Here is a 13896-nt window from a genome sequence, read left to right on the forward strand (position 1 = left end):
GAAGATAACCTCTTTCGAGGAGCAGTAATTAGCGCACTGGATACTAAATTCCAGAAAAGCTATATCATCCTTCCTACAGGGAAAGAGCTGTGGGATGCACTTGTCGGAAAGTTTGGAGTAACTGACGCTGGTAGCGAGTTGTATCTCATGGAGCAGCTGTATGACTACAAGATGGTTGAGAACCGATCTGTAGTGGAACAGGCTCATGAGTTTCAGGCACTAGCTAAGGAACTCGAACTTTTTCCTTGTCCTTTGCCTGACAAGTTTGTGGCTGGCGGTATAATCACCAAGTTGCCACCTTCTTGGAAGGACTTTGCTACCTCTCTCAAACATAAGAGACAAGAGTTCAATGTGGAAGAGCTCATTGGTACTCTTGATGTTGAGGAAAGGGCTAGAACAAAGGACAGTGGAAAAGGTGTTGAGACCTCTACTGCTAATGTGGTGCAGAAGAGAAACTTCCGCAAGTTTAACAAGAAGAAAAACCAGAACAAACAAGAGAATGCAAATAAACCTGTTCATACAGCACAGTTTAAAAAGAAGAACAACAATAACAAGGGGAAGGGAGGATGCTTTGTCTATGGCAGTGATCAACATTGGGCAAGAGAGTGCCCTGATCACAAGTTCACTCAAGACAAGAAATAAGCTAATGTTGTAACCACTGAAACTGAAGGTGGAACATCTGGGTATGGTAATTCTTTACCATTTGTTCTTTCAGTCTGTAATTCACCTGAGTGGTGGATGGACAGTGGTGCAAACATTCATGTGTGTGCTGATGCCTCTATGTTCACTTCTTATCAGGTCGGGAGGTCTGGTGAAGCGCCCCAATCCTCTGGGACTCAAATGTGATACAATTACTAGTCCCAGGAGGCTAGTAAACACATTTATACATCAGATGATTACAGATCTGCTTAAACGACAAACCTATAAAGGTGGCGAACAACTTTAAGAGTTGGTCCACAACTCGGGACATATCATCAGAGTGGGGCTGAAGCAGCCCGATATACGCAGTGAAGCAAATCAGCGGTCCAACAGCCACAGGCAAGGTTGGGAACAGTCGTAACTCTTACCCGATCTCCTTTTTCTGAAAAACAACAAATAAGCAAGGGTGAGTACAAACGTACTCAGCAGCCCACCTTCACCCACGGAATGGGGAAATCAGATATAATGCATGGAATATGTGGAGCTCAGGATATTTTGCAGAAACAACAATATTTTATGCAGGGTTGTTTTTGAAAAACATTTTGTATTTTGCAAAACGCATCCTCTCCAAAAGGAGCAGGAAGTTTTTCAATATTAGAACAAAAACCCCTGGACTAAACCATCCAGGTATCTCAGCAGTTTCCCACTGGTTTTCCTTTTCAAAAACAGCTACTGGACTTCCCGTCCACCATAGCTCACGGCTCAACCGCCGAACCTTTTAAAAACCACTTTTCTCAAACGCACCCTTTTTGAAAACCAAACATTAATTGCCATACCATACCAAACTCGTCCATTCCTGTGGACACGGACTATTCGAATAGGTTTTCAAACTCTGCGCAGAGGTGTACACTTTACCCACTAGTCCGGTTTCTGCGATCTCACCGTCGTGAGACCCGAATGCCGAATCTCTTTCTTTCCTCGCACGTCCTAACCTTAACGGTTATACCGGAAGGAGTCAGGCCACCACCATGTCCAAACCGGACAAAACATTCCCCCTCCTTATCCTCCCGGTGCTCCCCAGCCTTCATAACCCTAGGGTTGGACCGTACGAGTTCAGATTGAGTGACTGCCCACACAGTCTCGAGTGGTTGTACTTATCATGAGTACAGGTAGTGAAAGATGACAAACCGGTCCTTATATGAGGGGACAATCCTTCTGCTCACGCCTAAACCAGCTGAGCCATCACCTTAGGCCCTCCCCTAAACCAGGGAGTCCCTGATTGTCCCACTCACAAGGTGATAAGGGTGAAAACCCTTCATCATACACATTTTGAAAAGCATTTTCTTTTGAAAACTCACACCTTTTCTCAAATCATTTGTAACAAATATATCAAGGATTGATTGCGGCAAGCGGCTTGGGTGGCCATAATAACTTGTCTCAAAATCATATCATGCATAAAATAACAGGCTGAGGGTTGTGGTTGAAAAACATAGGTAATTTATGCATCAAAGGGGTCCAGTGAGCTTGTCGTGCTTATCCGGCGAAGGGGGAAGAAGAGCTCGCGAAACTGGCTTCTGGCTCCTGGCGTAGACTTGTAGATCTGGCCTCCACGAGACAGTACGAACGCTCCGATAACTATGCAACATGAACAAGCAAACATACAAACAAGCAAGTATACCAACAAATATTTAGTATAGTAGTCAGAATAGAGATATATGGATGGGTAGAGTCTTGAGTAGAATCTGTGTCTTGTGGTGTTGAGATACTACTAGTGGTGGAGCGGAGGTGCTTACCAGGAGGGTGGACTAGAGGCGAAGCGACACTATGCGTGTAGCCGGTAGAGCGGAGTAACTGAGTGGGTGGGTGTTTGCCTTGGCTGAGGGTGTTGAGTGTGTGTGGAGAGGGAGAGGGTAGCTGGGTGTATTTATAGCTGGGTGTATGTGGTGTAGCACAGTGAAGTTCACTGTTGGTGAGAATAGTGACGAATGAATCGTCTGACTTAGTCTGAACAGAGAGATTATAGGCAGAATATGGGATAAGAGTATTTTAGGAGTTTTCTGGATTATGAACCATGCTTATGGGATGACATGGTTGGATAGGGAATAATTCGATAAGAATTTAGAAACAAGAATTATTGGAATCTGAGTTTGGGAGCCTGGTTCGAAGGAATCTCAAGTTAAGCGTGCTCAACTTAGAGAAACCTAGGATGGGTGACCAGATGGGAAGTTCCCACTGGAAGGAAAATCACAGTCACTGGAGTTTGTATAACTGGGATATGGGTCTGGCTGGTCTTAGGTGGACTGGACAGCATGATGGATGAGTAGTTGAAATTTGGGGTGATCGGATGATCGATGAATAGTAACATTGAACAGTAACGGTAAAAAGTAACGGTAAATAGTAACAGTAAAAAGTAACGGTAAAAAGTAACGGTAAATAGTAGCGGTAAAAAGTAACGGTAAAAAGTGACGGTAAATAGTAACGGTAAAAAGTAACGGTAAAAAGTAACGGTAAAAAGTAACGGTAAATAGTAACGGTAAAAAGTAACGGTAAAAAGTAACGGTGAATAGTAACGGTAAAAAGTAACGGTAAATAGTGATGGTGAATAGTTTGTATGAACGAACGATGAACGATGGATATGAACTATGAACGAACGATGAACGATCGAATGATCGAACGAACGAACGATCGGAATTTCGGCAGCATAACGGCAGGAAAAAGATTATTTGGACGAACGAACGGACGAACGATCGAACGATCGGACGGACGAACCATGAACGATCGGACGAACGATCAAACGATCGGACGAACGAACGATCAGAATTTCGGCAGCATAACGGCAGGAAAAAGATTATTTGGACGAACGAACGGACGAACGATCGAACGATCGGACGAACGGACGAACGAACCATGAACGATCGGACGAATGATCGAACGATCGGACGAACGAACGAACAAACTAAGAACAGGGGGACGAACGATCGAAGAACGACCGAACGATCCTTGTGCTAGTGTGTTCTTGTGTGGAACATGGAGTGGGTGTGTGGGGGGGGAGAGTTGCCATGAAATGGCTTGGGGTGGGATGAGAGGAGGCCCTCACTACCGGAATCCGAGGCTTTGCCGAGTGTTGTATTCTTTGCCGAGTGCCTTTTGTCGGGCACTCGGCAAAGAAGGCTTTGCCGAGTGCCGCACTCGGTAAAGTTAGGCTCTCGGCAAAGAGCCCCTTTACCGAGTGCTGAACACTCGGCACAGGTAGGCACTCGGCAAAGACAAGTTTGCCGAGTGTCACACACTCGGCAAACGGGGCTCTCGGCAAAGGGCCGTCAGCGGCCGTCCCAGAGCTGACGGCCGTCAGTCTTTGCCGAGAGCCAACGGCTGGCACTCGGCAAAGAGGCTTCTTTGCCGAGTGCCACGTAGTAGACACTCGGCAAAGCCCTCTTTGCCGAGTGTCATCTCCACACACTCGGCAAAGTGTATTTTCATTTTTTTTATTTTGTCTCCCAAACTTTTTGTGGTATGTTCCTACACTATGTAGACCTACATGTATCATTTGTGGACAATTATAACATAGTTTCCATAGTTAGTAGATTTAGTTCGTTTATTTGAATTTCTTCGGAAAATTCAAATTTGAACTGCAGGTCACTCGAAACTTGGAAAACCGTGCATGAAAAAATGATATTCATGTTACTTAGCATAAGTTACGACCGATTGCAGAAGTGTACCGCAAACTTCGAGCAACATGCTCACTAAACATGGCCGTGAACTTGGCATCCACATGTTTAAAAATTGTATAAAACACAAACAAAGTCAGAAAATCATGAAACTTGTCCACGTGTCATGATATCATATGTACAGGCTGTGATAAAAATTTTAGAATGTTTGGAGAAAGTTGTGAGACACTATGTGTAGAAACCTAAGAGATCCACATGAAATCTAAGAGTTATTTCATGTGGATCTCTTAGGTTTCTACACATAGTGTCTCACAACTTTCTCCAAACATTCTAAAATTTTTATCACAGCCTATACATATGATATCATGACACGTGGACAAGTTTCATGATTTTCTGACTTTGTTTGTGTTTTATACAATTTTTAAACAACTGGATAACAAGTTCATGGCCATGTTGAGTGAGCATGGTGCTCGAAGTTTCCGGTCCGCTCCTAAAGTCGATCGTAACTTGTGCTAAATAGCATATTTATTATGTTTGCATGCACAGTTTTCCAAGTTTCGAGTGACTTGCAGTTCAACTGTGAATTTTCCGAAGAAATTCAAATAAACGAACTAAATCTACTAGCTATAGAAAAAACTTTTCTAATTGTCTCAAAACGGTACATGTAGGTCTACATAGTGTAGGAACATACCACAAAAAGTTTGGTTGCCAAAATTTAAAAAATAAAAATGTACTTTGCCGAGTGTTAAATTATGACACTCGGTAAAGATAGCTTTGCCGAGTGTCAGTCGGTTGACACTCGGCAAAGAATCTTCTTTGCTGAGTGCTATCCCCTTGGCACTCGGCAAAGAACATAGAAAAAATCTTTGCCGAGTACCTGTCAGTTGACACTCGGCAAAGCCGCCTTTGCCGAGTGCCAGCGATCTAGCACTCGGCAAAACATATTTTAAAATTAAAAAAAAATCTTTGCCGAGTGCCAGATCGCGGGCACTCGGCAAAGAGGAGAAATAAACGCCCCGCGCGCCTTCTCCTTTCTCCTTCCTCTCCTCTCACTCGTCTCTGTCACCCGCTGCTCGTCGTGCGCCGCCGCCTCGCCGTGCGCCGCCGCCTCGTCGTGCGCCCCTCGCCCGCCCGCGCCGTGCGCCGTTGCCTCGTCGTGCCCGCGTCGTGCGCCCCTCGCCAAACCCGCCCGCCCGCCGACGCCGCCGCGCCCCTCTCCCTCGCCCGCCCACCGCTCCGACACCGCCGCTGCGCCCCGTCACCGCCACCGCTGCGCCCCGTCACCGCCACCGCCGCGACCCGGCCTCAACCGTCGTCCCCACGCCTCGCCCTCAACCGCCGTCGCGCCCGGCACCACGCCGCCGTTTGGTAAATCATTCTTTATTTTTGTTGAGCATGTGATTGATAATGTGATGGATAGTTAGAGCTATATTATATCTAGCCATTCTGTACTTAGAATTTGCATTGTGTGGATAACCTTTTTTCTAGTAGATTAAAAAAAGAATGCCAAACTCTAAAACATGCATAGATTGAATATATATATGTGTGATTGCTGGCCATCGTGCCGTTGAATTATGCGTGGAAGACAGCCATCGTGCTGATAGTTTTATTTGCAGGATTTCGAAACCTCCCCGTGCAGGGGGGGTGCTGCCGAAATTTTCTGTTGCTAGGCTTCTGTTAGGGGATGGAGGACCGTGAGTGGATGTACACGGGCCGTAGAGGAAGGAACGATGTCACCACTGAATGGATTAGAAAGACCGATGATTTCGTGGAACGGGCATATGGCGAAGCTGCTAAAGGAGCGAGTCTAGTCCCATGCCCGTGCAGCAAATGTGACAACCGGAAAAGAAAACCAAAGAAGACCATGGTAGAACATATTTGGAAGAATGGATTTACGTCGGGCTATACTCGGTGGATATTTCATGGTGAAGCGCATCGTACGAGAGAGGAGGTGCTGAGACAACGTGTCGAGGATTATGACGCGGATGCGGGGGTAGCGGATATGTTGAACGACTATCAGGAGGCACAGTACACGGGAGGATGTATGGATGACGAGCCAGAGCCGACTGCAAAGGTGTTCTACGACATGTTCGACGCGGCACAGAAGCCCCTTCACGGCCAGACAAAGGTTTCTCAACTGGATGCCATTGGGCGTGTAATGGCGTTCAAGTCGCAGTACAACATGAGTAGAGACGCATTCGATGGCTTGTTGACGGTTATTGGGAGTCTGCTTCCGGATGATCACGTTCTGCCAAAGAGCATGTACGAGGCACAGAAACTACTTCGTGCACTCAAGATGACGTATGAGCAGATTCATGCTTGTCCGAAGGGCTGCGTGCTATTTAGGAAAGAATACGCGGAGGCAAAGTACTGTCCCAAGTGTAATTCGTCTAGGTTTATGGAGGTAGACTCTGGTGATGGACAAAAGAGGCAGCTCGACATCCCCTTGACAATCCTACGACACCTTCCGTTCGTACCGAGGATCCAGCGTCTGTACATGACAGAGGAATCCGCGAAACAGATGACTTGGCACAAAAATGGAAAACGATACAATCCTAACAAGATGGTGCACGCATCAGATGGTGAAGCATGGAAACACTTTGATGACATTCACCGTGAGAAAGCCGAAGAGGCTCGTAATGTACGTGTTGCGTTGGCCACAGATGGGTTCAATCCCTATGGAATGAGCGCTGCCCCGTACACATGTTGGCCCGTGTTTGTTATCCCAATCAATCTCCCCCTGGTGTGTGCTTTCAAAGGCAGAATATATTCGTGTCGTTGATAATTCCCGGACACCTGGGGAACAAAATGGGCGTGTACATGGAGCCTTTGATCGATGAATTGGTACGTGCCTGGGAGGAAGGGGTATGGACGTTTGACCGAGCTACGAAGACAAACTTCAGAATGCATGTTTGGTACCAGTACTCCATGCATGACTTACCGGCCTATGGGCTATTCTGTGCCTGGTGTGTTCACGGTAAGTTCCCATGCCCAGTTTGCAAGGAAGCTCTCAGGTTCATTTGGTTGAAAAAGGGTGGCAAATATTCGTCCTTCGATAAACATCGACAATTTCTTCCTGCTGACCATCCATTCCGCCTAGACATCAAGAACTTTACGAAAGGTGTCGTAGTGACAGACCGCCCACCTGCAACGATGACTGGTGCCGAAATTCGTCAACAGATAGATGGGCTCGTGGCCAATACAGAAGGTGGTTTTGTGGGATATGGTGAGCAGCATATGTGGACACATAAGTCTGGCTTGACTCGGCTCCCCTATTATGACGACCTGCTCCTTCCACACAACATTGACGTGATGCACACTGAAAAAAATGTACACGGGCCGTAGAGGAAGGAACGATTTCATTTCCTGGTTCAAACGTAAGGTACGTGCTTAGTTTGTAAAAGAGATACGTCTTTGAACTCAATTTAGCGTCTTTTAACTTGCGAATACTTGCAGGGCCAAAGAGATCCGTCTATGAGTGCCGAGTTGAGACAAGTAGCCAACGGCTTTGCTTATAGGGTCAAGAAATATTCTGGGTATGACGTCAATGGATACCGTTTTCGCACAACACACTACGACCAAAGTCGGCCCAATCGGAAAACAACGTGTTCTGGATTCTTTACGCCGGGCCTTGACAATGTCGATTATTTTGGACGAATTGAAGAAATATATGAGCTCAATTTTTATGGTTCCAAACCTCTTACTCCAGTGATATTCAAATGTCATTGGTTTGACCCTCAAGTGACGAGACGGACACATTCTAATCTTGGGATAGTCGAAATTCGACAAGATTCCACCTTAGCAGGAGACGATATCTATATCGTGGCCCAACAGGCCACACAAGTGTATTATCTCCCATATGCGTGTCAAACGAAAGAACATCTTAAGGGTTGGGATGTTGTGTATAAGGTATCGCCGCATGGGAGGTTACCTGTTCCTAACGATGAAGATTACAACTTAGACCCGGACACATATGATGGAGAGTTCTTCCAAGAAGATGGGCTAGAAGGGCGATTTGAGATAGACTTAACTGAAGCTATCGGAATGGACGTAGATATTGAAATGGTTGTTGATGAGGAGGATGATGAGGTGCAAAATGATAATGACTTAGTAATCCTTGAAGGCAATGATGAGGTTGCGTCTTCCGATGGTGTTGAGATTGAAATGCTTGATAGTGATGATGAGAGTTATGATCCGGCTAACCCCGACACATATGAAGATTATTTTTAATCGATGTAATGCTATATGACTTTTTATTTCGCACCTGTTTTTAAATACATCTTTTTATATGTGCTTATTTGTTTACTCTTAATTGCAGGTTGTTGAACAAATATGGTGGGCGGTTTCCTGAGGAGGAGGAGGGGGAGGAGGAGTAGGACGGCGGACGATGCAGAGCAGGCAGCGCAGCAGCACGAGGCAGAGCAGGCAGCGCAGCAGCAGGCGGCGCCTCAGGACGACGACGACCAGCAGCAGGACGCCTCAGGTTCAGGCGGCTCTAGTTCGAGGAGCATCTACCTGCGAGGCCCCGCGAGTCTCCCGCCGCGTCCCATACTTCGGGACAGACGGCCGTTGATTCGGCCGGAAGGGGAGAGGTATGTAACTTTATGTTCTTCATTCTTGTTCATATTATGTGTTCAAAATCATAATATAAACTAATACTTTTTATTTATCACTTGGACAGGTCTTGGACGGTTTTGGATTATGCTGGGGGTCATCGTCGCCCCCCCAACAACATCCTCGGCCTGTTGTGCAGGGAACACTTCCCTGGACTTGTGGAGTACGCCGGAGTGACGGGCCCAGCCTTCACCTTCGACCACTACGCCGTCGCCCCCGATGCAGTAGACTGGGACGGCAGGGAATTCAATAACAAGGCGGAGCGGGTGAAGCAAGAGCTGTGGGTAAGTCTTAGTATAATATAAAATATGTCGCATTCGTTGCAAATTCTTGAAATAATGTAAGGATACATCGTTTTTGTATGCAGGATTTCTTCAGATGCGATGCTGAAAACGAGGCTAGGGCAGATGTGGTGGCCACCACGTGCTGTAAGAAGCTCGTCGTGGACATGCACTATGAGGCCCGCATCCAGGCCATCATCACCTACCACGGCTCCGTCCTTGGGGAGAAGGTGACCAAACCTCAAGCCCGAACCATGTCGTTGACCAGGGAGCAGTACCTGCAGGTAAAGTCATGCATGTTTGGTACCAGTACTCCATGCATGAATTTTATTTTATCTTCTGATATGCACTTTATGTGTTTACTTTGCAGGTGATTCCTGAGAGCACCTAGAAGGGGGGGGTGAATAGGTGATCCTGTAAAACTTAAACTTATAGCCACAAAACTTTGATTAAGCGTTAGCACAGTTAATGCCAAGTGGCTAGAGCGAAGATCTTGCACAATACGACAATCACAAATAGTTCAACACAGAGAAGACACAGTGATTTATCCCGTGGTTTGGCCAAGTACAAAACTTGCCTACTCCACGTTGTGGCGTCCCAACGGACGAGAGTTGCACTCAACTCCTCTCAAGTGATCCAATGATCAACTTGAATACCACAGTGTTATGCTTTTCTTTTCTTATCGCGTTCGCGAGGAATCTCCACAACTTGGAGTATCTCACCCTTACACTTGAAGTTCACAAAGAAGTACGGAGTAAGGGAGAGGAGCAACACACACAAATCCACAGCAAAATGCGCACACACACGGTCAAGAAACGAGCTCAAAAGACTATCTCAAAAGTTCTCACTAGAACGGAGCTCGAATCACTGAGAATGACAAACGAATGCGCAAAGACTGAGTGTGGATGATCAAGAATGCTCTAAGGTTGCTTTTTTTTCCTCCATGCGCCTAGGGGTCCCTTTTATAGCCCCAAGGCAGCTAGGAGCCGTTGAGAGCAATTCTGGAAGGCCATCCTTGCCTTCTATCGTCGGGTGCACCGGACAGTCCGGTGCACACCGGACACTGTCCGGTGCCCGATTTCTTTCCTTAAACAGCTCAGCCGACCGTTGCAGATCTGGGAGCCGTTGGCGCACCGGACATGTCCGGTGCACACCGGACAGTCCGGTGCCCCCTTCCGACCGTTGGCTCGGCCACGTGTCCCGCGCAGATCGCGCGGCCGACCGTTGGCCCGGCCGACCGTTGGCTCACCGGACAGTCCGGTGCACACCGGACAGTCCGGTGAATTTTAGCCGTACGACGTCGGCGAATTCCCGAGAGCGGCCTCTTCAAGCCGAGTCAGCCTGGCGCACCGGACACTGTCCGGTGCACCACCGGACAGTCCGGTGTGCCAGTCCGAGCTGAGTCTTGGCTGTACACAGCCAAGCTTTTTGCACCTTCTTTCTTTTCTTCTTCTTTCTGTTTCTAACACTTAGACAGGTATATTAGTACACAAAACCAATGTACTAAGGCTTAGAAACATACCTTTACTCGTGATTTGCACTTTGTTCATCCATGGGCATGAATTCACATTTAAGCACTTGTGTTGGCACTTAATCACCAAAATACTTAGAAATGGCCCAAGGGCACATTTCCCTTTCAATCTCCCCCTTTTTGGTGATTTATGCCAACACAACATAAAGCAACTAGAACAAGTGCAAAATCACTTCAAATAAAACTCAAATTCATTTTGATACAATTTTGGCATATATGGATCATCCTTTGCCACCACTTGGTTTGTTTTTGCAAATCAAACTCAAATCTTTATCTCTAAGTCAAACACACATGTTGAAACATAAGAAGAGGTATTCCAAAGAAGTTTGATCAAGAATTTCAAAAACTCCCCCTTTTTCCCATAGTCAATACTTCTCCCCACAAGAAGCCAACTTTTGACAAAAGAGACAATAAAAGAGTTTTGTCAAACCAAAAGCTCTACTCTACTATTTTCAAATCTCTCAAGTGGTAGCTGATCCATTTATCACTTTGGCCTTTATTTTCTCCCCCTTTGGCATCAAGCACCAAAACGGGATCAATCTTGGCCCTTTAACCCCATTGCCTCACCAAAATCTTCAATTAAGAGCAAATGGCAATAAGAGTTCATGAGATGAACTTGGAATAAGTTACCCTCTCATCGGAGTGCAGTGGAAGTCTTTCATGGTCCAAGTCCACCTTTTCCCTTTCAATTCTCCTTCGATACTAAATCAAGCAAACTCAAGCATATGGTTAGTCTCAAAGGGTCAAGTTGTAACACATCTCCCCCTAAACATGTGCATCACTTTGCAACGGACTTATGAGGTCCAGGGAGTGTTTGTACAACTTGAGCACCACAATAAGCAACAAAATGCAGAATGAACATGATCAAAGGCATAAACACATGTATGCTACAATTCAATCCAAGTTCCGCGAATCTAAGACATTTAGCTCACTACGCAACCTGCAAAAAGTCTTCTCATCTAGAGGCTTGGTAAAGATATCGGCTAGTTGGTTCTCGGTGTTAACATGAAGCACTTCGATATCTCCCTTTTGCTGGTGGTCTCTCAAAAAGTGATGCCGGATGTCAATGTGCTTTGTGCGGCTGTGCTCAACAGGATTTTCCGCCATGCGGATAGCACTCTCATTATCACATAGGAGTGGGACTTTGCTCAGATTGTAGCCAAAGTCCCTGAGGGTTTGCCTCATCCAAAGTAGTTGCGCGCAACACTGTCCTGCGGCAACATACTCGGCCTCAGCGGTGGATAGGGCAACGGAGGTTTGTTTCTTAGAATTCCATGACACCAGGGACCTTCCTAAGAATTGGCACGTCCCCGATGTACTCTTCCTATCGACCTTACATCCAGCATAGTCGGAATCTGAATATCCAATCAAGTCAAAGGTAGACCCCTTTGGATACCAGAGCCCGAAGCAAGGCGTAGCAACTAAATATCTAAGAATTCGCTTCACCGCCACTAAGTGACACTCCTTAGGATCAGATTGAAATCTAGCACACATGCATACGCTAAGCATAATATCCGGTCTACTAGCACACAAATAAAGTAAAGACCCTATCATTGACCGGTATGCCTTTTGATCAACGGACTTACCTCCTTTGTTGAGGTCGGTGTGTCCGTCGGTTCCCATCGGAGTCTTTGCGGGCTTGGCGTCCTTCATCCCAAACCGCTTCAGCAGATCTTGCGTGTACTTCGTTTGAGAGATGAAGGTGCCGTCCTTGAGTTGCTTCACTTGGAACCCAAGGAAGTAGTTCAACTCGCCCATCATTGACATCTCGAATTTCTGCGTCATCACCCTGCTAAACTCTTCACAAGACTTTTTATTAGTAGAACCAAATATTATGTCATCGACATAAATTTGGCACACAAACAAATCACCATCACATGTCTTAGTGAAAAGAGTTGGATCGGCTTTCCCAACCTTGAAAGCATTAGCAATTAAGAAATCTCTAAGGCATTCATACCATGCTCTTGGGGCTTGCTTAAGTCCATAGAGCGCCTTAGAGAGCTTACACACGTGGTCGGGATACCGTTCATCCTCGAAGCCAGGGGGTTGCTCTACGTACACCTCCTCCTTTATTGGCCCGTTGAGGAAAGCGCTCTTCACATCCATTTGGTACAACTTGAAAGAATGGTGAGCGGCATATGCTAGCAAGATACGAATTGATTCTAGCCTAGCCACAGGAGCAAAAGTCTCCTCAAAGTCCAAACCTGCGACTTGGGCATAACCTTTTGCCACAAGTCGAGCCTTGTTCCTCGTCACCACCCCGTGCTCGTCTTGTTTGTTGCGGAACACCCACTTGGTTCCCACAACATTTTTCTTAGGACGAGGCACCAGCGTCCAAACTTCATTCCTTTTGAAGTTGTTGAGCTCCTCTTGCATGGCCAACACCCAGTCCGGATCTTGCAAGGCCTCTTCTACCCTGAAAGGCTCAATAGAAGAGACAAAGGAGTAATGTTCACAAAAATTAACTAATCGAGACCGAGTAGTTACTCCCTTGCTAATGTCACCCAGAATTTGGTCGACGGGATGATCCCTTTGAATCATCGCTCGAACTTGGGTTGGAGGTGCTGGTTCCACTTCTTCCTCCATCACATGATCATCTTGTGCTCCCCCTTGATCACACGCCTCCTGTTGATGAACCTGTTCATCGTCTTGAGTTGGGGGATGCACCGTTGTTGAGGAAGAAGGTTGAGCTCGTTCATCTTGTTCCTGTGGCCGAACTTCTCCAATCGCCATGGTTCGTATAGCGGCCGTCGGAACATCTTCTTCATCTACATCATCACAATCAACAACTTGCTCTCTTGGAGAGCCATTAGTCTCATCAAATACAACGTTGCTAGAGACTTCAACCAAACCCGATGATTTGTTGAAGACTCTATACGCCTTTGTATTTGAGTCATAACCTAACAAAAACCCTTCTACAGCTTTGGGAGCAAACTTAGAATTTCTACCCTTCTTCACTAGAATGTAGCACTTGCTCCCAAATACACGAAAGTAAGATACATTGGGTTTGTTACCGGTTAGTAGCTCATACGACGTCTTCTTGAGGAGGCGATGAAGGTAGACCCTGTTGATGGTGTGGCAAGCCGTGTTCACGGCTTCCGTCCAAAAGCACTCGGGGGTCTTGAACTCTCCTAGCATCGTCCTCGCCATATCGATGAGCGTC

The sequence above is a fragment of the Zea mays genome, chromosome 5, assembly GCF_902167145.1.
Source record: "Zea mays cultivar B73 chromosome 5, Zm-B73-REFERENCE-NAM-5.0, whole genome shotgun sequence".
In the NCBI taxonomy this organism is placed as follows: Eukaryota; Viridiplantae; Streptophyta; class Magnoliopsida; order Poales; family Poaceae; genus Zea; species Zea mays.